The sequence below is a fragment of the Pelobates fuscus genome, chromosome 4, assembly GCF_036172605.1.
Source record: "Pelobates fuscus isolate aPelFus1 chromosome 4, aPelFus1.pri, whole genome shotgun sequence".
Lineage (NCBI taxonomy): Eukaryota > Metazoa > Chordata > Amphibia > Anura > Pelobatidae > Pelobates > Pelobates fuscus.
In genome coordinates, this window is record NC_086320.1 from 208,334,023 (window position 1) to 208,358,622 (window position 24,600).

At 40.1% G+C, this 24,600-nt stretch overlaps 1 protein-coding gene across 2 annotated transcripts in view; it reads right to left on the reverse strand.

The window, feature by feature from the left end:
* LOC134608777 (poly(rC)-binding protein 3-like) overlaps positions 1–24,600 on the reverse strand; it is a 1,002,469-nt gene that overhangs the window by 545,987 nt on the left and 431,882 nt on the right. For both annotated transcript variants that reach the window (XM_063451876.1, XM_063451872.1), the window contains exon 4: positions 24,123–24,266. The gene's annotated coding sequence lies outside the window, so the exon portion shown is untranslated. The remainder of the gene's footprint in view (positions 1–24,122; positions 24,267–24,600) is intronic.

Below are 24,600 nucleotides of genomic sequence, written 5' to 3' on the forward strand. Positions count from 1 at the left end.
CGGTGTGATGATGATGTTGTACCCGCTGCTGCTTCCTTTTCTGAGTTGTCAGATACAAGCGAAGCGGTTGATGATGACGATGCGTCCATGGATGTCACGTGGGTGCCCGCTAGAAGAGAAGAAGAACAGGGCGAAAGTTCAGATGGGGAGACAGAGAGTAGGAGGAGGAGACCAGTTGGAAGCAGGGGGGGGGTCGTCGCAAGGAGCTAGTGGCACAGTCAGACAGCATGCATCGGCACCCGGGGTCAGCCCGACAGCACGCCAATCAACGCATGCTGTGTCCACCACCAGAATGCCGTCATTGCAGAGCTCAGCAGTGTGGCATTTTTTTTGTGTGTCTGCCTCTGACAACAGCGATGCCATTTGCAACCTGTGCCAAAGGAAACTGAGTCGTGGGAGGTCCAACACCCACCTAGGTACAACTGCTTTGCGTAGGCACATGATCTCACATCACAAACGCCTATGGGATCAACACATGAGTACAAGCAGCACGCCTACTCTATGCCGCCATCCTCCTCCTGGTCCAGCATCTTCAGCCACGTCAACCACTGCTGTCCTTCTTGCCCCCTCTCAACCATCCGCCACTCCGTCTCCCGCCTTGAGCAGTTCCCGCTCATCTGCCCACAGTCATGTGTTTCTGTCAAGGACATGTTTGAGCGTAAGAAGCCAATGTCACCAAGTCACCCCCTTGCCCAGCGTCTGACAGCTGGCTTGTCCGAACTATTAGCCCGCCAGCTTTTACCATACAATCTGGTTGAGTCTGAGGCGTTCAAAAAATTTGTAGCTATTGGGACACCGCAGTGGAAGGTACCCGTACGGAATTTCTTTTCACAAAAGGCAATCCCCAACTTGTACTCGATTGTGCAAAAGGAAGTCATGGCATGTCTGGCACACAGTGTTGGGGCAAGGGTCCATCTGACCACTGATACCTGGTCTGCAAAGCATGGTCAGGGCAGGTATATCACCTACACTGCGCATTGGGTAAACCTGCTGACGGCTGACAAGCAAGGAATGCGTGGCATTGCAGAGGAGTTGGTGACACCGCCACGAATTGCAGGCAGTCCTGCTGCCACCTCCTCTACTCCTCCTACTCCATCCTCTTCCATAACCTCCTCGGCTGAGTCCTCTTGTGCCACTGCTTCTTGCTCCACATCAACGGCACCCCCCAGCTCCCCAGGTACTATTCCACATCCCGGATACAGCAGTGTCACGCCGTCTTGGGTTTGACTTGCTTGAAAGCAGAGAGTCACACCGGACAAGCACTCCTGACCGCCCTGAACGCACAGGTGGAAAAGTGGCTGACTCCGCAGCAACTGGATATCGGCAAAGTGGTGTGTGACAACGGAAAAAATTTGACAGCGGCATTGAAGTTGGGCAAGTTGACACATGTGCCGTGCATGGCACATGTGTGTAATCTGATCATACAACGCTTTGTGCATAAGTACACAGGCTTACAGGACGTCCTGAAGCAGGCCAGGAAGGTGTGTGGCCATTTCAGGCGTTCCTACACGGCCATGGCTCACTTTGCCGATATCCAGCGGCGAAACATGCCAGTGAGGCGCTTGATTTGCGACAGCCCTACACGTTGGAATTCAACACTCCTAATGTTCGACCGCCTGCTCCAACAAGAAAAAGCTGTTAATGATAATGAATATTTGTATGACCGGGGTGCTAGGACAGCCTCTGGGGAGCTGGGAATTTTTTTGCCACGTTACTGGACGCTCATGCGCAATGCCTGTAGGCTCATGCGTCCTTTTGAGGAGGTGACAAACCTAGTCAGTCGCAGTTGTGTGTGTGCGTGTGTATGGCTGTCTGCCTGTGTGTGTGACACATGGGTGTGTCAGGGTGAAGATTTCTTGCACAGGGCGCCCAAAGGCCTAAGGCTGGCCCTGCGCATGGGTCAGTGGCTCTGCACCAGACTTCCCTCCAATTGATCAAAGTTAAAGGATTTCAAGTGGACTGATTACAATTACAGGGCCTCTAAAGAGTCCTGTATTGTTATTTGTCGTCACTACCTTCCCGCGTCGGGAGTGGGTCGTTTGCGCCCCTGCTGCCTTCCTTGCATGTGGTAGCTGTTTGTCAGGGATTTGTCAATCCATATCTGCCAAGTGACCCTATGACAGGGTGAAGATTTCTTGCACATGGGTGTGACAGGGTGAAGATTTCTTGCACAGGGCGCCCAAAGGCCTAAGGCTGGCCCTGCGCATGGGTCAGTGGCTCTGCACCAGACTTCCCTCCAATTGATCAAAGTTAAAGGATTTCAAGTGGACTGATTACAATTACAGGGCCTCTAAAGAGTCCTGTATTGTTATTTGTCGTCACTACCTTCCCTCGTCGGGAGTGGGTCATTTGCGCCCCTGCTGCCTTCCTTGCATGTGGTAGCTGTTTGTCAGGGATTTGTCAATCCATATCTGCCAAGTGACCCTATGTAGGGGGAACAGTCTCTATTCTGCTCTGTGTCAGTGTGTATCAGGGATCATTAGGATAGGTGTCAATCCATATCTGCCAAGTGACCCTATGTAGGGGGAACAGTCTCTATTCTGCTCTGTGTCAGTGTGTATCAGGGATCATTAGGACAGGTGTCAATACATATCTGCCAAGTGACCCTATGTAGGAGGAACAGTCCCTATTCTGCTCTGTGTCACTGTGTATCAGGGATCATTAGGATAGGTGTCAATCCATATCTGCCAAGTGACCCTATGTAGGGGGAACAGTCTCTATTCTGCTCTGTGTCAGTGTGTATCAGGGATCATTAGGATAGGTGTCAATCCATATCTGCCAAGTGACCCTATGTAGGAGGAACAGTCCCTATTCTGCTCTGTGTCACTGTGTATCAGGGATCATTAGGATAGGTGTCAATCCATATCTGCCAAGTGACCATATGTAGGAGGAACAGTCCCTATTCTGCTCTGTGTCACTGTGTATCAGGGATCATTAGGATAGGTGTCAATCCATATCTGCCAAGTGACCCTATGTAGGGGGAACAGTCCCTATTCTGCTCCGTGTCAGTGTGTATCAGGGGTTTTGAGGACAGGTGTCAATCCATATCTGCCAAGTGACCCTATGTAGGGGGAACAGTCCCTATTCTGCTCTGTGTCAGTGTGTATCAGGGGTTTTGAGGACAGGTGTCAATCCATATCTGCCAAGTGACCCTATGTAGGGGGAACAGTCTCTATTCTGCTCTGTGTCAGTGTGTATCAGGGCTGGGCTTTGAGGACAGGTGTCAATGTTAGGTGATTTCTGCCCTTTATGGATTAAAAGCAGACTCTGCATCAACTGTGCAATTTTCCATGGGAGTTTTGCCATGGATCCCCCTCTGGCATGCCACAGTCCAGGTGTTAGTCCCCTTGAAACAACTTTTCCATCACTATTGTGGCCAGAAAGAGTCCCTGTTGTTTTTAAAATTCGCCTGCCCATTGAAGTCAATGGCGGTTCGCGCGGTTCGCGGGTTCGCGAACATTTGCGGAAGTTCGCGTTCGCCGTTCGCGAACCGAAAATTCCGGGTTCGCGACAACACTACTCTCCATAATATCTCCAATCACACACTTTGAAGCAGCACTTAGAAGGAGCAGCCAAGCTAATGACCACAACCCTTATATAACTCCTAAAAGCACCACCCACTAGGAATGTTTAACACATGGGTGTTATGCTTATTTGCAAACAATAGCTAATTAACCAACAATCAATAGCAAACACCTAGCTAATCATATCAAATGCCTTACCAATTACCAACAGGAAATCAAACCTTGTGCAATCAGTAACCTTTTCCTATAGATGAATCTTACCTGTAACAGTAGAAAGAAAACTCTTAGCAAAATCTTAGACAGTTGAAGAATCAGTAAAACCCCCCCCCAGAATATCTCCAACCACACACTTAGAAGAAGCAGTTAGAAGTGGCAACCAAGTTATATTAGCCAAGCTAATGACCACAACCCTTATATAACTCCTAAAAACACCACCCACTAGGAATGTTTAACACCTGGGTAGGCCTGTACTTATTTGCAAACAGTGGCTAAGTAAACAACACTCAAAAGCAAACAGCTAGTTAATCAAATCAAATGCCTTACCAATTACCAACAGGAAATCAAACCTTGTGCAATCAGTAACCTTTTCCTATAGATGAATCTTACCTGTAACAGTAGAAAGAAAACTCTTAGCAAAATCTTAGACAGTTTAAGAATCAGTAAAACTCTCCAGAATATCTTCAACCACACACTTTGAAGCAGCACTTAGAAGTAGCAACCAAGCTATAGTGTCCAGAAAACAAGCATGTGTTCCTGACACTGTAGTGGTGAAGTGGCTAAAGTTTAGGACCCCTCTCAGTGCAGTAAAAAGGTGATTTTACTTACCTTTTCTCCCACGCTGTGCTGATTTCGCTGCAGCTGGCCCTGAATAGCCTCGCCTCCATGGCTGAGATCATCGATCTTAGGAAAGCATTGAGAGGCTACCGCGCATGTATGGCAAACTGCTGCACCGCACCATCAGCATCTCCTCATAGACATTCAATCAATGCATCCCTATGAAGAACATTCAGCATCTCCATGCAGAGCATGAAGATGTTCAATGCCAGTGCTGTACACTGTGCAGCACTGGACACTGGAGAAGCACTTCTACCAGCCGTGTCTGAAAAGGCAGAGTTTACAGTGCTTACATTGCAGAGACAGGCTATTGACACCAGAAACACTACATAAAGCTGCTAATGGTTCTGGTGACCATAGTGTCCCTTTACTATCTCATACAAATACTTTACTAGTAGCTCTGATCATCTTCAGTTTCTCTGTAAAACTTCTGCATATTATTTTGTTGCATGTAGATGATTTTATATGATACATATATTAATTGAAGACTGGAATCAGAAACAGATGAATTATCAGTATAAATCTACTACATGTGCTCTCTGGTAAAGAATTATGAGAACATTGTAAGATGTATTTCTTTCTTGACATTTCCTTGATCCCCTTTGATTTAGAACCACTTGTCTTTTCCTTTTTGACTTTACCCAGATATTAATCACAGCCTTTGTGTATAGCATCGAGTGTTTCCAGGGAAGGCTCTTTATTAATATTATTCTATTATTACTATAGTTATCTAAAGTCTTACTTGAATTAACTAGCAGTATATATATATATAAAGACTCACACAGAAATTGGGATATAGAGTATGTCTGCAGTCCGTGGTCAAAGAACTTCAAAGAGCATGACCAGCTTAATGTTCCATATCCAACAGGAGCACACAGATTTGGGAACTGTGCTTTACCAAGGTTATTATTGTGGTGACCTTATTTTCAGAGGCACTAAAGGAAATTGTCTGAACGAGAACTTCATATCACTTTGTTATCCTCAGCACTGATGTATTCCCTTTCTTGTAAGTTGACATATCTGCAGTAGGCTCACTTCTCACATTACTGTTCGACTGATACCTCATCACATAAGACACAAAGTGCTCTGTGAATATATAGGCGCTTAGGTCCAGTTATAAAAATATAGGTTTTGGTGAATCCCTATCTTTCTCCAGTTTCAGAGCTATTTCCGTCTGTTTTATTGCCTCTTTTCACTGTATATTCCATTTCTTAATATCAGAATATTTGCACTTTATAAAAATATAACAAGTTCACATGCTACTACACTCAGGTGGATATACCCCTATTCCACTCCATACGTGAGAGCAAACAATCAAAACAGTAAGTGTTACCATACACCAATCAGAGAAGTGGAGCGTGTAAGGTGTACTATAGGATACACCTACCCTTTGTTCGGACTAGGATGAGTGCCCACTAGGTGCAGAAAATAGTGGACTGCCTCTCCTCTCTGGACTCTTCTCTTCAAATGCCTCAATTTTCTCCTGGAACAGACAAACAATCTAGAGTAGTGGTGAAAAGAGCAATATCATCATCACTAGATTCCTCACCATGTCCAAGACATCACATTAGGGACACTACTTGGGCTCTGATGGCGGTGACATAGTCTCTGCTGAGCTCTCCCTTTTTGCCTCTTGGCAACAAGTCTACTGGTTTTCTACTGCTATGCCCAGTATACTGAAGGATACTAATCCTAATATTGGTGGCAGTGTGGAGGTGGAGGTAGCTGTGCAAAGAGATGTCAACAGTCCTAATGGTTGAGGAAGAGGTGTTCAGACTCTCAGAGGCCATGGCACTACTGCTGATGGTGGATTGGGGATAACGACTCCTAACCCTATCTTTCCTCAATTTCTTCTCTGGATTAGGATGCAACATTGATAATGGTGTGTTTGTTTTTATCATTTTAATACATTTGTGATAAGAATGATTACAAATTGTGTAAATTAACACAACTGTATTTGAAAAAAGGTTTGTGTTGCAAAATGGATTGGTGCAATGTGGATCACCTTCTTTGACACTATTGTGTACACTACACTGCACACAGCGCTACAGTGAACTTCTCAATGCTCACATACATGCACAATACCCTACATAGCAAAAAATAAAGATTTTCTTTCTTAAAATAGTTAACAAAAAACTGTTAAACTGTAAATTGGTGATTTCAAGTTTGTGTTAAGTGACTGTGGCTAGCAATGTGACCCTGCACCAAACATAAACAGCAGTGACACAGTAGGATGAATGAAGCAAGCTCTCTCTACCACTTAACGCCTGTGTGAGTGCCAGTGTGGGTGTGGGTAGGCAATAGGAACGTTTTTCTTTTTTTAGTGAACACCACAATTCCACAAAAAAGATTATTTCTACAAACAGTTAAATCCCCCCCCACCTCCCCCCCACACACTTTTAACTGTATACTAGCAACCTTGTCTCACACTAGGATTAATGACAAAGTGTCAATCTTCTATCTCCCTCTCAATGTACCACTGACAGTAGCTAACTAGCTAAACCTAGCCTCACACTATAACCAATGACACAGGCTGGTGAAATTAAATCTCCATCATTGATATAGCTGGAGTTGAGGCTCATTTATCATCTGTCAGTCTTTCCGTCAGGCTGTCCATTTATCCATCCATCTCTACATAGTGATTAGATACAGACAATAGTAAATGTCATTTTTGCGTAAGTGTTATCCTCTGCTAAAAAATTTTTACTCGTCCTCTGATAAATGGATCCCTAATGGGTAAGGTTTGCCCATTCCACTTAGCTGCTTCTATATTTTCTATTTTGTTCTAGACGTCAACAAAATATAACACTATTGGTGATAGTTAATTATTTTATTAAACAAATAATCTAAATCTAAAATGTTGGGCAAGACCACAGATTTGATATACAGTATAAGCAATATTTTCCTGATTTAACTGTGCATTAATAAAAATGTAGACACTAGCCAGTGTTTATTCATTAAAAAAAAAATACCAAAAATACAAATTATAAGTAATATTATTATTATTATTTTTTTTTTTTTTTTGCTCAGCAAATATATTCAGAAAGATCTTGAAATACAAAAGAAGGTAGAAGAGTTAGTATTTAAAATGCATTAACACTCACATTGTATCGGCAAGGGAAAACAGCAACAAAGACAGATTTTAGCTTAGTTTTCAAACAAAAAAGATTTAGAAAAAATAAATAAAAAAAAAAGCAAAACACGAAATATAGATAAAGGCATTGCTAGGCTCAAAGCTATTTATCAGCAACAACACATATATCTTTATGAAAAAGCTTTGAAATAAAATGATAAACAACAAATTGCTGCCACTGTAAAGGCTGATGAATCATAAGCATGGGTATTATAAGCATAGCTGGCACAAGTGTTCTTGTTGCCCTAGGTAAATTGTAATTTTGCTGCCATCCATCCATCTTTCTTAATCTATTTGGCTTCGTGGGATAACTGGCCTTCAGAATGTGTCTACTGCATCTTACATGCAGCGAGTCTTCCCCTATGAATGAAAAGGTCCCAGAGTAGTAACAAAATGCATATTGAATAACATGATTGCCAAATACCCCTTCAGCATATTGCTCAATAACCCCAGGAGACCTGAATATGGTAGATAAAGGCAGTGGCCAGCATACACACACCAGCATACACTGCTACCGCCATCAGTTCTTAGCAGGCTGTGACTCCCAAAACCAACTAGTCACTTTTTTTCAACTTTCCCCACTGCAATGTTGACCTTGTAAACCGTCTATGTCGGCATCACGCCCCCCCTGCAGACAGAGCATCCTCCAACATGCACTATAATCCCGCATTGAAAATATCTAACCCAATTAACATTAGGTGAACCCCTTTATTCCACATAAGAGTCGAGTTATCACCCTGCAATTCCACATCCCTAATAACAAAACCCTCCAGGTGCCACACAAATCTGGAGATTTTATGCCTATTCCTCTTGAGACCCTTGCGGAACCTCTTGCCAACAAGGCCAAGGGACTATTTCTGACCAGATTAAAGTGAGATCCTTGAATAACTCTTGGCAGGTGGACAAATCATGCTTAATTGCTTGGAACATATCAATGGTTCTTGCAAATCATTCCCACTTTTTGAACGACCAAAGTAACTGAACCAGACACAAATTGGATAAGCACCATGCTGACCCCAACAGGAGACCCATCACAATGAACCAGGAGGGAACCCAACTCCCCAGGCTAAGACACAAATGAACTGGACAGACCCTATATGCACCCACAAAGCTTTCCCTAGCCAATCCGTTTTATTATGGCGACTCAAGATGTTGATACTGACCACGTAACATCCGATAATAGCAACAGTGAGAACGACTGCAAATTCGGCCCACCTAACTCACCTACTGTGAAAGTCCCAAAGAAACAAAACTGGAACACCACATGGAATAATAGTGCTTCATAATCTGAAGAAAACGCCCCTGGTGAAGCCGACAGCAACTGCCACAGGAGTTTCACTCTAATTGACCAATGACGTTTAAAACCTTGCCTGCTTCTCCAACTCTGAATGCTAAATTCCTTGGTAATATCACGCCAACCCAAAAACCTTTCCAAAGAGACATCTGGCACATGAAAAGCTTTTATACAAACATTAAAGTGCAAGCTCAACAACATGCAAGCCTAAGTGAGACAACTCACAGCCCAGAATGCAAGGGTGACACTCCCCCCTTGAGTGACCTCCCAAACCCTCAATGACCTGGCCGTGCAAAGCCTGAGCATGACTGCCAACCCCAGTGCCACCCACCCCCACAGCCACCTGGCAAACTATCCAATACTGCCTGTAGAAAACACATCACCTCATCTTACCTATCCTGCCCAGTTCCCGTTACACTACCACAAGTTCTAGCGCTGGCCAACTCACCCCTCCGCTGAGACAGAGCAGATACCCGGCTCATATGCCAATGGAGAATTGTCAGATATATATATTGTTTAATACATAGGAAAAGGTTAACGGAAATGTCACCACACTAATGAGCATGCATATTTGGATAGTGGTTTATAACTAAATTTAAACAGGTGAAAAAGTTATTTTAATCTGTTGTCAAAAGAAAAAAATATTTTTGTACTAATGCTTTTGAATGGTAACTTTTTGCACGTTTCAATAATAGTTTTTAGCAGCAACCATGTTAAACTGTTTTTGCAGTGGCGGGGCTATTTCACTTGAAATTAGCACATCACAATAGCAATTGAGAAAAGATTGCACACGGAACTTGGGTAATATATCAAGTGGACTAGTAAAATGCTTTTAACAGTCTCAACACTGTGATAAAGTGGCTTCTTTATATGATTATTTAATTTGATTTTTTACACAAAGCCATATCCCAGATCATGGCTATTAGCAGCCTGGTGAGAGAACATTTATAACAAATGACAACATTCATCGGTTAATGAAAATACTTTCATCTTACAATGATTACATGTGAGAACTGTGGAAAGACAAGTAATTATCAAGAAATTGTTGTATTTTTTACAATGGGTACATTGACTCTCTCTAAGAAGTTATTCATTGATAATAACAGAATAATTATTGTAGATTAAAAGCAAAGCTAATGATTGGAAAAGCTGTAGAGAACAAAAAAACATTGAGACAAAAAAATCTAAATTCTAAGAGATACAAATGTGCAATTAAAAAATACAATGTATTGTGAGAAGAAAAATATTTAATTTGACGTGACAAATGTAATATGTTTTACATGGGATTTGAGTTATGAAAGGCACATAGCATCATATAACATATTTTTTTATTATTATTATTATTATCTTTTTATCATTTATAAAGCGCCAGCAAATTCCATAGCACTGTACAATGGGAGGACTAACACGTAATTGTAACCAGACTATTTGGACACAGGAACAGAGGGGTCGAGGGCCCTGCTCAGTTAGCTTACATGCTAGGGGTAGTGGAGTATAGTGACACAAAGAATAAAAAGTAGCAGTAGAAAAGTAGGTTGCTAGAAAACTATTCACTGAGGGCTTCGTAGGTTGTTTTTGACAGTTGCAGGACAGGAAAAGCTGTTAACAGTTTAATTGATACGCTTTCCTGAAGAAGTGAGTTTTCAATGATTTTCTGAAAGAATGGAGACTGAGAAAAGGAAAGGGAGTTCAACAGAAAAGGTGCAGCCCTGGAGAAGTCTTGAAGGTGAGCATCAGAGGTGGGAATATGGACAAAGGATAGAATAAGGTCTTCAACAGAGCATAGGGGCCTAGATGGGACCTACTTTTGTACTAGGGAGGATAGGTAGGTTGGAGCAGATAGGTAGGTTGGATCTAGAGGCTTGTAAGCACCAGAATCTTAAATTGAGTCCTATATCCTGCAGAAAGCCAATGTAGAGACTGACAGAGGAGGGAGGTGCAGGCGGACAGGAAGATGAGCCTTGCTGCAGCATTCATTATAGATTGCAACGGCGCAAGCTGGGAACACGCATGACCACTGAGAAGGGGATTGCAGTAGTTAAGGCGGGAGAAAACAACGGCATGGACCTGCACTTAGGTGCGTCTGGCGTTAATTAGGGGCCGATGCATGCTAAGCTTTTGAGATGGAAGTGGCAGTATTTGGCAATCAACTGGACATGAAGGGTGAAGGAGAGATCAGAGTCAAAGAGAACACCTAGGCAGCAAGCCTGTGAGGTAGAGGTGATGGTAGCACTGTTGACTTGGAGGGAGACAGACACCAGAAGTTTTGTTTTGGACAGGTTGAGTCTAAAGAAGTGAACAGCCATCCAGTTGGAAATCAGAGAGAGCCAGTGAGAGACATGGGTCGAGATGGGTGAGAACAGGTAGATTTCCGTGTCATCCACATCAGAAGCTAATGAGTTTACCAACGATGGCGAATAGATTGAGAACAACAGGGGACCAAGGACAGAGCCTTGGGGAACACCAACATAGAGGGATTGGAGAGAAGAGGCCAGAGCCAGAGAAATAAAAACTGAAAGAGCGCTGGGAGAGGTGAAAAGAGCAGTTTCCCATAGACCAAAATTGTGGAAAATGAGAAGAAGCTCTTGAGGATCAAAAGTGTCAAAAGCAGCAGAAAGGTAAAGGAGAATTAGGATTGAATAATAACCACAAGGTTTAGCAGCGATTAAATCATTAAAAACTTTGAAGATGTGACGAAGTGAATCCAGACTATAGTGAATCAAGCAGAGAGTAGGATTCGAAGAAGCCCTATGTGCTTAAATTAGGATTAAACAGGATTTTTTGTTCAGGGATCCATGAAATTTATCAAATAATGTAGTTTTATAGATTTTTTTTTCATTAACCCACTCATCATGTATAAATATTGGATGATGTATTAAGTGTGTGTTATTTTTTAATATCCTGCTGGAAACTTTGGAAATAAAAGTACTCAGTGTATCTTAAATATGTACGCTCTGACTCATTAACTCAGTTTATCTACCATTTCCATTTATTCTAGAAAGATGGGAAGCTGCTTATGAATCCCTAAAAAAACTACATTGTAAGCTTCAATTAAGAAAAAGGTTGTTTGATATACTGACAGTACTTCTCAGAGCCATTGTGAAATTCAAAACTTCACAAGAAAGTAGGACAATCAATGTGGTAAGCATAACGTATTGCTGTACAGCAAGCATGTCAAACTCAAAGGCTAGCAAGGGCCAAATAAATAAGGTTTAAGTTTATGTGGGCCGCAAAAAAACAAAAATGTAAATTTTCACAGAAACGTAGGCTTATTTAGAAAAGTACAGTATAAAAAAAACTGTGACTCCATCTACTAAACCCCAGTCCCCCGTCTACAAAACCCCTGCCTCTGTTCTTACTCACGCTCATGGACACACATACTGACATACACACAGAATCACTCCAACACACACATGCACTCACAGACACACACACATTCACTGACAGACACACACTAACTGACAAACAGGCTCCCTCACAGACACACACAATCACTCATACACCCAGGCTCCATCTCAGACACACACGGACACACCCCCACACAGCCATACATACACACAGATAGCCATATACACACACACACACACAGCCAACCATACACACAGACAGCCATATACACAGATAGCCATACACACAGACAGCAATGCACACACACACAGACAGCCATACACGCATACACAGACAGCCATACACGCATACACAGACAGCCATACACGCATACACAGACAGCCATACACGCATACACAGACAGCCATACACACAGACAGCCATACACACACACACAGCCATACTCACACACACAGCCATACACACACACATATACAGTAACACACACACAGACAGCCATACACACACACACACACACACAGACACACCCATGGGCCGCGAGTTTGACATCTATGCTATACAGGGTCCTGATGATCCAGGCTTTGCATGCTATGCTAAACTTTGATAAAGAAAGTAGATTCACACTATATATTTTCATATATAGCATATTGACATAAAATAACACAGCAATGTTGTGAATACATTGATTGAAAAAATATCTAAATGATACAAGTATTTATTTGTTCAACATTTGCATGCATTAAATGAGTGAAATTAGTTCTTTTTTTTTTTCAATCATTATTAGTCCACCGCATTTTGCCCGTAAAGAAACTGTTTTTGACACTGTAAAAAGTAGGGAAAACATCAGGAACTGCATCATTGTTCCATCTATATAATTGCCAACGTCAGTCTCAGAGTCATAGTGTGTAAGAAGATAGCAGTATGTTGTTGTTTTTTTGGTTTTGATATTTTAATTTTTTTTAATTATCATTTATTTTACTCACAACAGTCACCTGACAAAAAGAAAGATCACTAGTATAGTGCTCTGGAAAATAATCGTCAATGCTTAGAAACAGAACTTTGTTGTATACTGCTATATGAGTTAGGTAGCATGGTGGGATTACATTGACTACCTAACTATGAAGGATTTGCTGTTTCCAGTTATGCTTTCGTTGACATCCTGTTCGTTGACATGCTGTTCATAGAGGCACAAGATAAATAACATTTCACAATTAATCTGAGCGAGTAGGGCAAAAGCTTTGGGTTCAAGCCCCAAATATTGCTGGCAATGCCCTGCTCAGAGTATACTCTCTAGTCACTTTGTATTTGGGTGAATATATACCTACAAGTAGTTAATGTGATATATATCTATTGCAATCATTGATCTCTTGAAGAGAGCATCTATATTTCCCTATTTATAATTTTTTTACAATCTAGTTTTATTATTAAGGTGTCAGTAATATACAAATTGTTTTTATGTGTATGACCTGCACAGATTTACAAGGCATCGAGGTAGAGATGTCGCACAGAAGCACTAACACTATTAATTCACAGGAAGTGTAGCAGTTAAAACGAGGAGGGTTCATATTTTTACTGTTCAATGCTGAAAGGCTAACTATTACTAAAAAGATTACGGCTATCTGTTACCCATGGTTTATGAAAAATAAAGTATTTATCTTGTTTCTCATCCATCACCTGGACTTCAGAATAAAGGATGATGGATATTGTGATACCACAAATCTTCATCTTCTACACACACTCAATGAGAGAACAAGCATATGAAATGAGCCAACAAATGCTTTGCTCTTAGTATTCTCCACCATGGAAATGGAAGGCGAGCAAATATGATGGTGGCCAAAGTAATATTTGTAAACTTTTTTTTTTTCCCATTTGATAGGAAGATTCTCTCTGGGTAAACAAAGACAGCCTGGGACACACATAAGATAAGCAGATTAGGCATGGTTATTTATAAATGGATGACTTTATAAAAGGGAGCATAAGATAGGCCAAGCTAAGAGACAAGCAGGATTTTAGAATTCTGTTAGAACAGGTTAGTGTGTATGGAAGTGGATATGAGACTGTCTTTGAGAACGTGAGTATGTATTAGATTGTATTTGAGTATCCGTTGCTGGATGGAATAAGGGACAGTTACAATTGTGTCGATGCTGCAGAGTATGTCTTTATTTCTACATTGTATTTAGAAGTATGTCTGAAAGAGTCTGTGACCATCTGTGTTTATTAAAGTGTCTGATGATTTGAGTTTCTAAAGGTGTGTCTGTAAGCAGTTTAAGCAGTAAGTATTGCAGTTAACATGTTAATCTCCCATGTTAAAATTAGTGATAATGGGGTACTGTGACATAGTGGTGGGCTTAACACAGTGGCCATATGTGCTTGCTAAGTTAGCCTTGCAAAATTCAAAACTGTATATTTTTCGTGTGTTCGCTGTTCCCTAATCAGAAGAATCTGTGTCTATAAGAGTGTCTATAAGGGAATTTGTATTTAAAGTGCATCAATTTGGTCATTTAAGATTATCTATGTGAGAATGTACATCTATACAACTTCTGTAAGTACAAAAATAAAAAAAAAATAGATATTTTCTTTTATAATAATAATAATAATAATAATAAATAAAAATGAGAGACACCTGGTCTACCCAGACCATTCTCAATGTTTGCACAAGGTTATGAAGACCCCTGCTAATATTATATTTATCTACATAAACTTTTATTTATTCTGTCTGTGTAGTTTGACTACTTTGTAATCTATATTAGTACAGTTTACAGTTATGTTGTCCCTGACACTTGTTGAAAGATTATATTATTTTCTAATATTCTCATTTTTGTTTTCATTCACAATCTGTACCTAGAAGAGCATTGACCTTTTCATTTGCATATGACACTAAAAACTTTTTCTTACTATTTTCTAATTTTATATGTGTCAATAACTTGCTAGATTCTATTTTGGATAATGTTTGGTGGTCATAAAAATGCATTCTATTATACTGAGTATTCAGCTTTCTCTCCGTTCGTGTGATTCCATTTTTGAAATCCCTGCCCTCAGGAAATGCAAACTATATTTTTAAACATTAGTCACCTCATGACTTTGTTTTCAGCATGACTATATTTATATACGGTATTTTTCTCCAAGCTGTGCTAGAGAAATAATATGAGAGAAATAAACAGCATCAGAATATTGGTTTACTCATTAAAATACAGCCATTTTTTTTAAACTGTGTTACATACACACATATGCACACACTCAAGCACACCCTCTTTCTGTGGAATATAATCTGAATTTTACTGCTGCTACAAATAGGTAGTTCCTCTGTAGTGGTGCTATCTGCAAACTTCTCTTTCTATATTAATTTGTTTAATTTTAAAGGATTACCACAGACTTGAGCGGGACAAAAAAAAATTGTTTGGGCAAATACTATCGTTTTTGGGGAAAATACATTTGGATGAACCAAACTGATGAGAAAATGCACCTATTAATGCACTGCAAAATATAATACATAATATATATATATATATATATATATATATATATATATATATATATATATATATATATATATAAAAAACTACATGTATATTATTTGTGGTCGCGGCAATATTGCGTAATGGTTAGATAACAAATAATTAGTAATAAACATCATAGTTAATAACACCAGTCAGTTGTGTTGTGCGGTAAACCACGTGGGAGGTGAAGTTCAGTGGTCGTCAAACGGGCAGCAAGCCAGGGGACTGGACCACGAGGATACAGGTAAGTTCAACTCGCCAGACCAACCATGGTTAAGTTGGAAAGGATTGGATGCCCTTATAAAGAGGACCCAACCCCCTCCCACAACTACAGGCCCAGCCTTAAATATATTGAAATTTTTCATGCCATTTTCTTCACAGATAAAGTGAGAAGAAATAACCAAAAATGGGGAAAAAGATGAGGAGGATTTTAATATATAATATTTAAATATATAAATGTAGATTTATTTTTTTTACAGTTCCTTCTTTTTTCTGTCTGTTGGTCACTTCTCACTTGGTCTGTGAATGTAATTGAAATGTTATGGTTGTCCCAGAACCATAAAGAATCTTTTTTCCATCTATCATGGTCTATTTGTGCCATGGACAGAACTCTGAATCCTGAAACAAAAAAAAAACGGCTCATGTATTCCTTGTTTTCTTTATTTAATGGTTTGTATATACATGGTGATTCAAAATGAAGTAATTCAGAACGACCCATCAATTGCCCAATATTTGGAACAATCCCATTTTATTTGAAACCAAATGCACATGCTTAGTGGCTGGATCAGTAAATGGCATAAACATTTAAAAGGTTAAGTCATAAGACTCATGTTCTTAGTCTTGAGTGATGAACAAAATATTTTTATGAAAGTGACAGAAAGCAAAATAAATAGTTAGGGATTGCTTTCTCGGAGGCCATTCATTCTCTTGATTCTGAGTCATTATTTTGTCACTTGGATTTGGTTTTGTACAGCTCTAGGTGTATTATGCCACTACCTGTGAACTTATTCTATATATGGTCTGTCTTAGCAAATAATCAATATATGGTGCAGGTCTAACATCTATATATATATAGAGTATGACAAGAAAAAAACATTACAGTAGGTTTTATGTTCCATTTGAAAAGCATACAATATACAAAAATCGTTCACCACCCAGTCCTGAAAGTACACGAGAAATCCAGTTTTTCCTCAGTTTCTCTATTGGAACAGAAGTGGGAAATACCTAATTCCACTAGAGGTGGTTTTGATGAAATAGCAGGGTAAACAATTTTACTCTCTACAGGTGGGGACAGAGGACTTAAACAACTACCAGGGCAATATAGCGTTAGGAATATACATTTGCATTCCTAATGCTATAGTGTTCCTTTAAATAACATACAAAAAACAAAACAAAAAAAGTCACCTAAGTTGCAGTGATAAGAATTATAAAACCCGTGAAATGTTAATTACCCTTTCACGTTGCAAATGGTAGATATAACAAAGGATTCTGCTTGGCCTCAAACATATAAAACTAAATACGATATATCTACAAAAATATAGAACACAAAATACAACTCATAGAGTAGTATAGTACAAACACCTGCTATATATTGATTTTCAAGGTTGCACTCACAACGTTAGTATAAAGTCAGGCTCATCAATGTGGTGTGAATAGTAGATGTTTTTTGAATATCCAGTTCGTCAAGGGCACATGTGAAGAAAAAGTGCAAAAGGACACATAGTGTAACACTGTAATTCAAAAAATTCAAGGCATTTATTGGTTACACTTACAAAATAGACATGAATAAAATGCCCATCAATCTAGTCCTGAAGTCCCAACTCCAAATAGTCCAATAGACTGACTTTAAACTAACTTTGTGAGTGCAACCTTGAAAATCAATATATAGAAGGTGTTTGTACTATACTACTCTATGAGTGGCATTTTGTGTTCTATATTTTTGTAGATATATCGTATTCCTTTAAATAATCAATGCAAACATAATAAAAAAGGAACATTTAATTAGAAAGAATTATATTTGTAGCAAGACGTGTAACATGAAATATATTCTAATGAGTCAAATGATAACATATGGAAGTTTAATAATGGAAAGAACCCATTACATATAATATGTATAATTTATTAAGATGTTGTAGCAAGAATGACATTATCCACACAATCAATACTCTCACTTTTGATTGAAATACAACACCCGTAGGAAGAACAGGATTGTTTTCAGACTTGGCACTCCCTTAACCCCTTAAGGACCAAACTTCTGGAATAAAAGGGAATCATGACATGTCACACATGTCATGTGTCCTTAAGGGGTTAAACCTTCCAAAATAACTTAACACAACAAAGTGCAAGTGACACAAGTTGTTCAAAGTGGCGCTAAAGATATGAATAAGTGCAACTTCTCCAGTGTCTAAAACCACTCTAAAGACACATAGTAAAATGATAAAGATGAAGACAGGGGGTGCAGGAATAAGCGCAATAAGAAAATAAACAATACTTATTCAGACTTGATCATTAATTAGAGTGAATTCCACCTAAGTGAAATAACAATATATAACATAATACTGTTTTATGTACAAGACAGAGAACTGATGCGTTTCGACCCGTCCGGTCTTTCTCAAAGTGCTCAAATATGCACTTTGAGAAAGACCGGACGGGTCGAAATGCGTCAGTGCTGCTGATCTGGACTATCTATTTTATTTTATATGTATTTAATATCCCTTTTTTATTACTCTTTATTTTATCAAAGTTTTTTTAAATATCCCCACTCAATACTTGCGTTATTATCCTGCTGATTCCTGGCACCAGCGGTAGTATCCTAAGAAGTGGAGGAGAGGAGAAAATACCAAAAGGGATTTTTGAAATGCCTTGAAAATCAGAGCCTACTATATTTGGCTCTGCAAAGCGTGAGTGTGAAATTGACACCTGTTCTCTATCTTGTACTTAAACCAGTATTATGCTATATATTGTTTTTTCACTTAGGTGGAACTCACTCTAATTGATGATCAAGTTTGAATTGCTTATTTTCTTACTGCACTTATTCCTGCACTCCCTTTAACCTACTGATTTCAGAAAGATTAAACTATTTTCTGTTCAATGAAAATAATCATTTTGAATTATCCTTGAAAATTGAGTGTTAGATAAACAAATATGAGAATAATAAAAAAAAAACAAGCCACATCCAATTTTAATTCAATTTTAGGTTTGGGAAATTGCTGCTAGCAAATGTTTAAAAATAAAATGTAACAGATTTGTAAGTACCCTTTTTTTTAGTACAACAGAGATATAATATGTTCAATTTATATGCAAAGCTTTGCCGTATTAGGACGCACAGTTGGTGAAGTTGCAGATTTTCAATTAGACTTAATAGAGTAAGCATTGTCATACAGCAACTATATTATGTAGAGCAGAGCACGTCTAAGCATTTTATGATATAATATTTAAGCATAAATTTAACTACATAGTCAAAAAAAAGCTTAACTTATATAAGCACATACCACAATCTTTTATGAGAGACTGTAGTTTACTAATGTTAGACTGGGGAGATAATCTTGGACTGATTATTCCTGCAAAAATGGAAATTTACTTCAAAGTTGAAATCACATTTTCATCATTCCTTTTGAGATGGCTAACAGGGTTCTGAGAGTAAAAAGTCCCTAAGTTTGCCACCTGTGGCTCCTATTTCTGCCCCACACATGTACTTGCTGTTATATGAAGCAACCATAACAAAACGAGGAATTGCTTGGGGCAATAACTAACATAAAAGTCACAAGCAAATCAGGATGATTTGTCCTGATGATTTTTAAATTCAACGTTTAACAATTGGCTGCTATTGATAGCATACAAAATAAGAGCTTGCTCCTGCCCCCAAGAGCTTGTGGTTAAATATATAACAAAATCGAACAAACATTGCTCTAGAAGTACAGGGATAGAAAAATGGCCAGCTCCGGATCCTCATACTAAGTATATTTTCTGAGTGCAAACATCGTGGCTCAAATGTATTCCATTATAAGAGATAAACATAGCACAGACAATTGCATAGTATTTTTCTCATAGATGGCGACGGAAAAAATTATTCTCATTTAGTAGTTTATTATTTGTAATAGAATCCAATAACACGCACGTTAGAGATTATAGTTTATAACATATTTGTTGTCAGGCTTTATTAGGTATAAAATCATAGGCGTGCACATGGGATGTGTCTGGTGTGCCTGAGCACACCCAGGGCCAGACTGGCCCACCGGGATACCGGGAATTTTCCCAGGTGGCAGCGGCACCTGGGGCCGACAGGAAGCCCTAATGTTTTATTAAAATGTTTTCCCTCGGACTGTGACAGCTTCTGTCAGTCCGAGGGAATTCAGGAGGCAGGTGCTGGGGGCTGGTGCGGCTGCAGGGAGCACTGAGTCTCCCTTCCCAGCACCTTCCTTAGCACTTACCGGCCCAGCATGGTAGCTCCACCCCCACACTGTAGCTCCGCCCCCATATGGAAGACCCGCCTCCTGCACGCAAGCTGTGGACCTTGCTGCAGGAACAGGCCTAAGAGTGTGGCCTCCCAGAAAATACTCCAGTGCCAGGTAGGATTAAATACTGTGAATGTGTGTAGTGAATGTGTGTCAGTAAGCTGAGGGAGGGGGGTATTAATGGTGTGAGGGGGGTATTACTGGTGTGAGGGGGGTATTACTGGAGTGAAGGGGTTACTGGAGTGAAAGGGTGTATTAATGGTGTGAGGGGGGTATTAATGGAGTGAGGGGGTATTCATGGAGTGAAGGGGGTTATTACTGGTGTGAGGGGGTATTTATGGAGTGAAGGGGGGTATTGATGGAGTGACTGTATTGATGGTGTGAGGGAGGGGGGTATTGATGGAGTGAGGGAGGCGGGTATTGATGGAGTGGGGCTATTGATGGAGTGAAGGGGGTATTGGTGGAGTGAGGGGGGTGATAATGTTGGGAGGTAGGGAGGGGGTGCTGGTAAGGAATTAAATACCTTTTTATAGCTCCCTGGTGGTCCGGTGGCCATAATATTCGGTCTGCAGCTACACAGACCTGCAGATCATGTATCTTGCGAGATCCAGTCAGAGCGTTGGCGTGGTAACCCACGGCAACACTCTTATTGGCCAGGTCTCGCGAGACACGTGGTCTGCAGCTCTGCACATTGCAGACCTGTGTCTGCGATTGGCGCTCTCTGGCCAGGCAGACTGGAGGGGCCTCACAACCAGCGACATACAGAGCAAGCCGCCGGGGCCACTGCTGGTGTCAGGTCCTCGGTCACTGACCGAGGACGTGACACAGTCTGTCCTAAGGTGATTTAGGTGGCTGCGAGGCCCCAGGCAGTGCAAGGCCTTAGGCGGCTGCCTAAATCGCCTAATTAGAGAGCCGCCTCTGACCAAAGTCTAGCACCCAGTATTAAAACAGTGATTATATTAAAGCAGGAGTGCAAGGCAAGATTGAACTGTATATGTATATGAATATGTATGTGTGTAATATATATATATATATATATATATATATATATATATAAATATATATATATATACACACACACCCATACAGTGGTGTACACACAACCCATGGGTCCCTGGTTCGAAACTGATCCATGGGGCCCCCCTCTAACTCCCTCCCCCGACAGACACACACACACACAGAGAGACACACACAGACAGGCAGACCGATACATACAGACACATACATACACACACGACATAGGCAGGCACACATACATACAAACAGACAGACAGACAGTCACAGATATACAGACAAGACACACAAGCATACATACAAACAAACAGACAGGCACACACATACACAAGATACATACATAAACAGACACACAAACACACACGATAAGCATACATACATACATAAAAAGACACACACAGACACAGACACACACACACACACACAAGACACACATACATACAAACAGACAGGCACACATACAGACAGACACGCAAGGACACATACATACAAACAGACAGGCACACATACATAAATACAGACACATACATACATACATACATACAAACAACACACACATAATATTTAAGTCACCCTCCTGTTTCCTACCTTTTTAAGTGCAGGAGGGTGACTTTCCCTGGGATCCAGCGGTGACTAAGGTTGATGGGAGTCAGAGTTGGCAGCAAGGATCCCCCATGGCATGTGTGTTTGTGCTTTAGGGTGCACACCCTAATGCAATAGACTGCACACGCCTATGTATTCAATATGCAAGTTTTTCAATTTTATAAATTATACAAGGATTTTTTTTTATCTTCCCAAATCATAACATTTAATGTACAAATTCCATCTGTTAGATTGCAACCAATGTTATAAAGATGGTTTTCTTTTTGAATTTCAATATCCCTTATATTTCAGTATCTGAGTTATGAACTTAAAAAATGTAAAGAATGTTGTAGCGAAAGCCACTTCGCCACTGTGTTTTGGAGGGGGCTGCTTGCCCGCCTCTTACCCTGTGACTACGGTCCCTGGGCGATTTGGGCATACTGTGGGTTATTGGGCTGCCCCAGGATTATGGGCCCTCTCATCAGCCCATACGAAACTTAAACCCCATGGCGTTTGAACTGTGTTTGTGGCATCTGAGCGCTGTTTGGATATGTTGAGCGCTCAGATCCAAGCCATCTGGGGATGGGTTGAATGTGGGGGTTCTGTTTAGTATAACAGGAGTTATGTATTTTTATGTCTTTTGGTGGTTGCTGGTAACATGTGCTTAATGGAGGCTGTGTTTGTCCCTGGATATAATTAAATCAGCTTCTCCATTGTCTCCAGGATAGAGGATTCTGGGGAACTAGTTTGAGCTGGAAAAAACATGCTTCCAGAAGGTCAAATGCACATTTGTACTAACTTTTGAACCCCTGGTCCAATTCGTATGATTTTTGAGTATGTTGTTCCCCCGAATGGATTGATTGTGAATGTGTATTTTTATGCGAATGTGATGTATATTTTGGGAGTTATGAATGTTGTGTAAAAACTGTATTTTCCCTACCTATGATAATTGTATTTTCCTGTGTGTACAGATAATTAGTTTACAGGTAGAGGGGAGGGCTATGTGTGGCATGTAACTATTGTGTGATTGGTTAATGTACGTTACTGTGTGTGTCCCTCCCCTTCATGGGAGCACCTAATAAAAAGGGCTCCAAGCTAGCAGCCAGGGAGTTCTATTTTTACCCTCAACTTGAGTCCTGTCTCTTATTGGGGGAATCTGCTACAAGGGATTGCTATTCTAGGCATATTCCCTTGCTATAATCACTGAGCTCTTGTAAGAGCTTGTTCCTGCTTCGTTCTGAAGGGAGATAGCTGCAGCCTGCGGTGCTTATGGTGTCTGGTGGAGTGCTTGGAGTCCTCTGGAAGCGCTAGGACCATCTTTCAACGGAGGTACCCAGTCGGGGTGCCAGTGGATCCGTTACAAGTGTATTAAATAAGGCACAAGACAATGCGACATAATGGTACTGATGACAGAAGAGACTGTGAGCTAGATTCTCATAAAAGTTGTTTTATGACTGTAAAAATTGAGACAATCCAGAAAGTACAGAAACCGATAATTGGTACTATTTCACATATTTAAAATAAATCTGCATACTTTAGGTACTGTTAATAAATATTAATGAAGCAAACCACCAAAGATTTAAAAGTCTGTTAACCAATCAGAGCACCCTCAAAAAAAAAGTATTATGGCCAAACCATCAGTCATACCCTTCTAAATGAGATGTATTGCATGTGACAGTGTTCCTTAAAGGCTAGCAAAGCATCACAGGGCTGCATAGTTTATCTAGATCAGTGGTCCCAAATCCAGTCCTCATGGACCACCACCAGTCCATATTTTGTCAGTAGGTCAATTTGAATAGAAAAAGGAAATACATTAATTCCTGGACTGGAGGTGGTCCATGAGGACTGGGTTTGGGACCACTGATCTAGATAAACTATGCAGCCCCGTGATGCTTTGCTAACCTTTAAGGAATACTAAATACACCTCATTGAGAAAGGTATGACTTATGATTTGACCACAATACTTCTCTTTGATAATACTCTGATTGGTTAACAGACTTTCACATGTGTGCTGGACAAAAAGGAGAGTGCGTACTAGTTCTGCAGGTAATGTAAACTGGTTGTTTTCATATATCTAAAAAATTTTTTATATATTTTTTGTATGGAGTCTTCCTTTAAGGATAGAAACCTGTAAAGGAAGCTCACTGTTATCCTTACAGTCAGCACTCCAAACCATAGAGTAGAAATAGTAAATGTGAATTAAACCATTCCTTTCTGAAGTGTACAAATGCCTATATGGCCACTCAACTTGTTTCTACTTGCGGGTGGTGTGCTGTGAGATTATGATGCTTGAAGTATCCTATCAAAGGAGTGTGTAATTCATCACTTTACCTAAATTTTATGGTCAAACCCAGAGCTCTATTATTGTGTTATTGTTTTATTTATTATATTGATCCCACACATGTATAAAGTTGACATTACAAGACTTGCTTATACACTTACTTAGTTTTGATGATTAGTGAAACATTGGTAGCATACTTTGCAGATCCAGAGGAACAACAAACTGTTTATGAATCAAATCCCTGCAGCTTGAAATTAGATGTACACCATTCCAGATATATCAGCTGCCGATGCAGTGACTGCCACCTGTCAATACATGAAGAGATTTATTGAGAATGTATCCAATTTATAAAGCATGATTTGTTTGACTACAAAATTTTCAACTATTTCACTAAGCGATAATTTATTCAATCTTCTATTATCATTTGAGTAAGCAACATGTGGTTGAAGATATTTTTTCCACTTTAAATTCATACAAGATGTCCTTCTGATTTCTCTACGTTAAAAATGGTAACGTCTTAAATCCAAAAATGGTAACGTCTTAAATCCAAAAAATCCAAAAATAAGTGCACTGTTTCATTTCCTAAACCATTAAATTAAATTAAGCTTCTAGGCCATCTGCATCCTAAGTCAAAGGGGG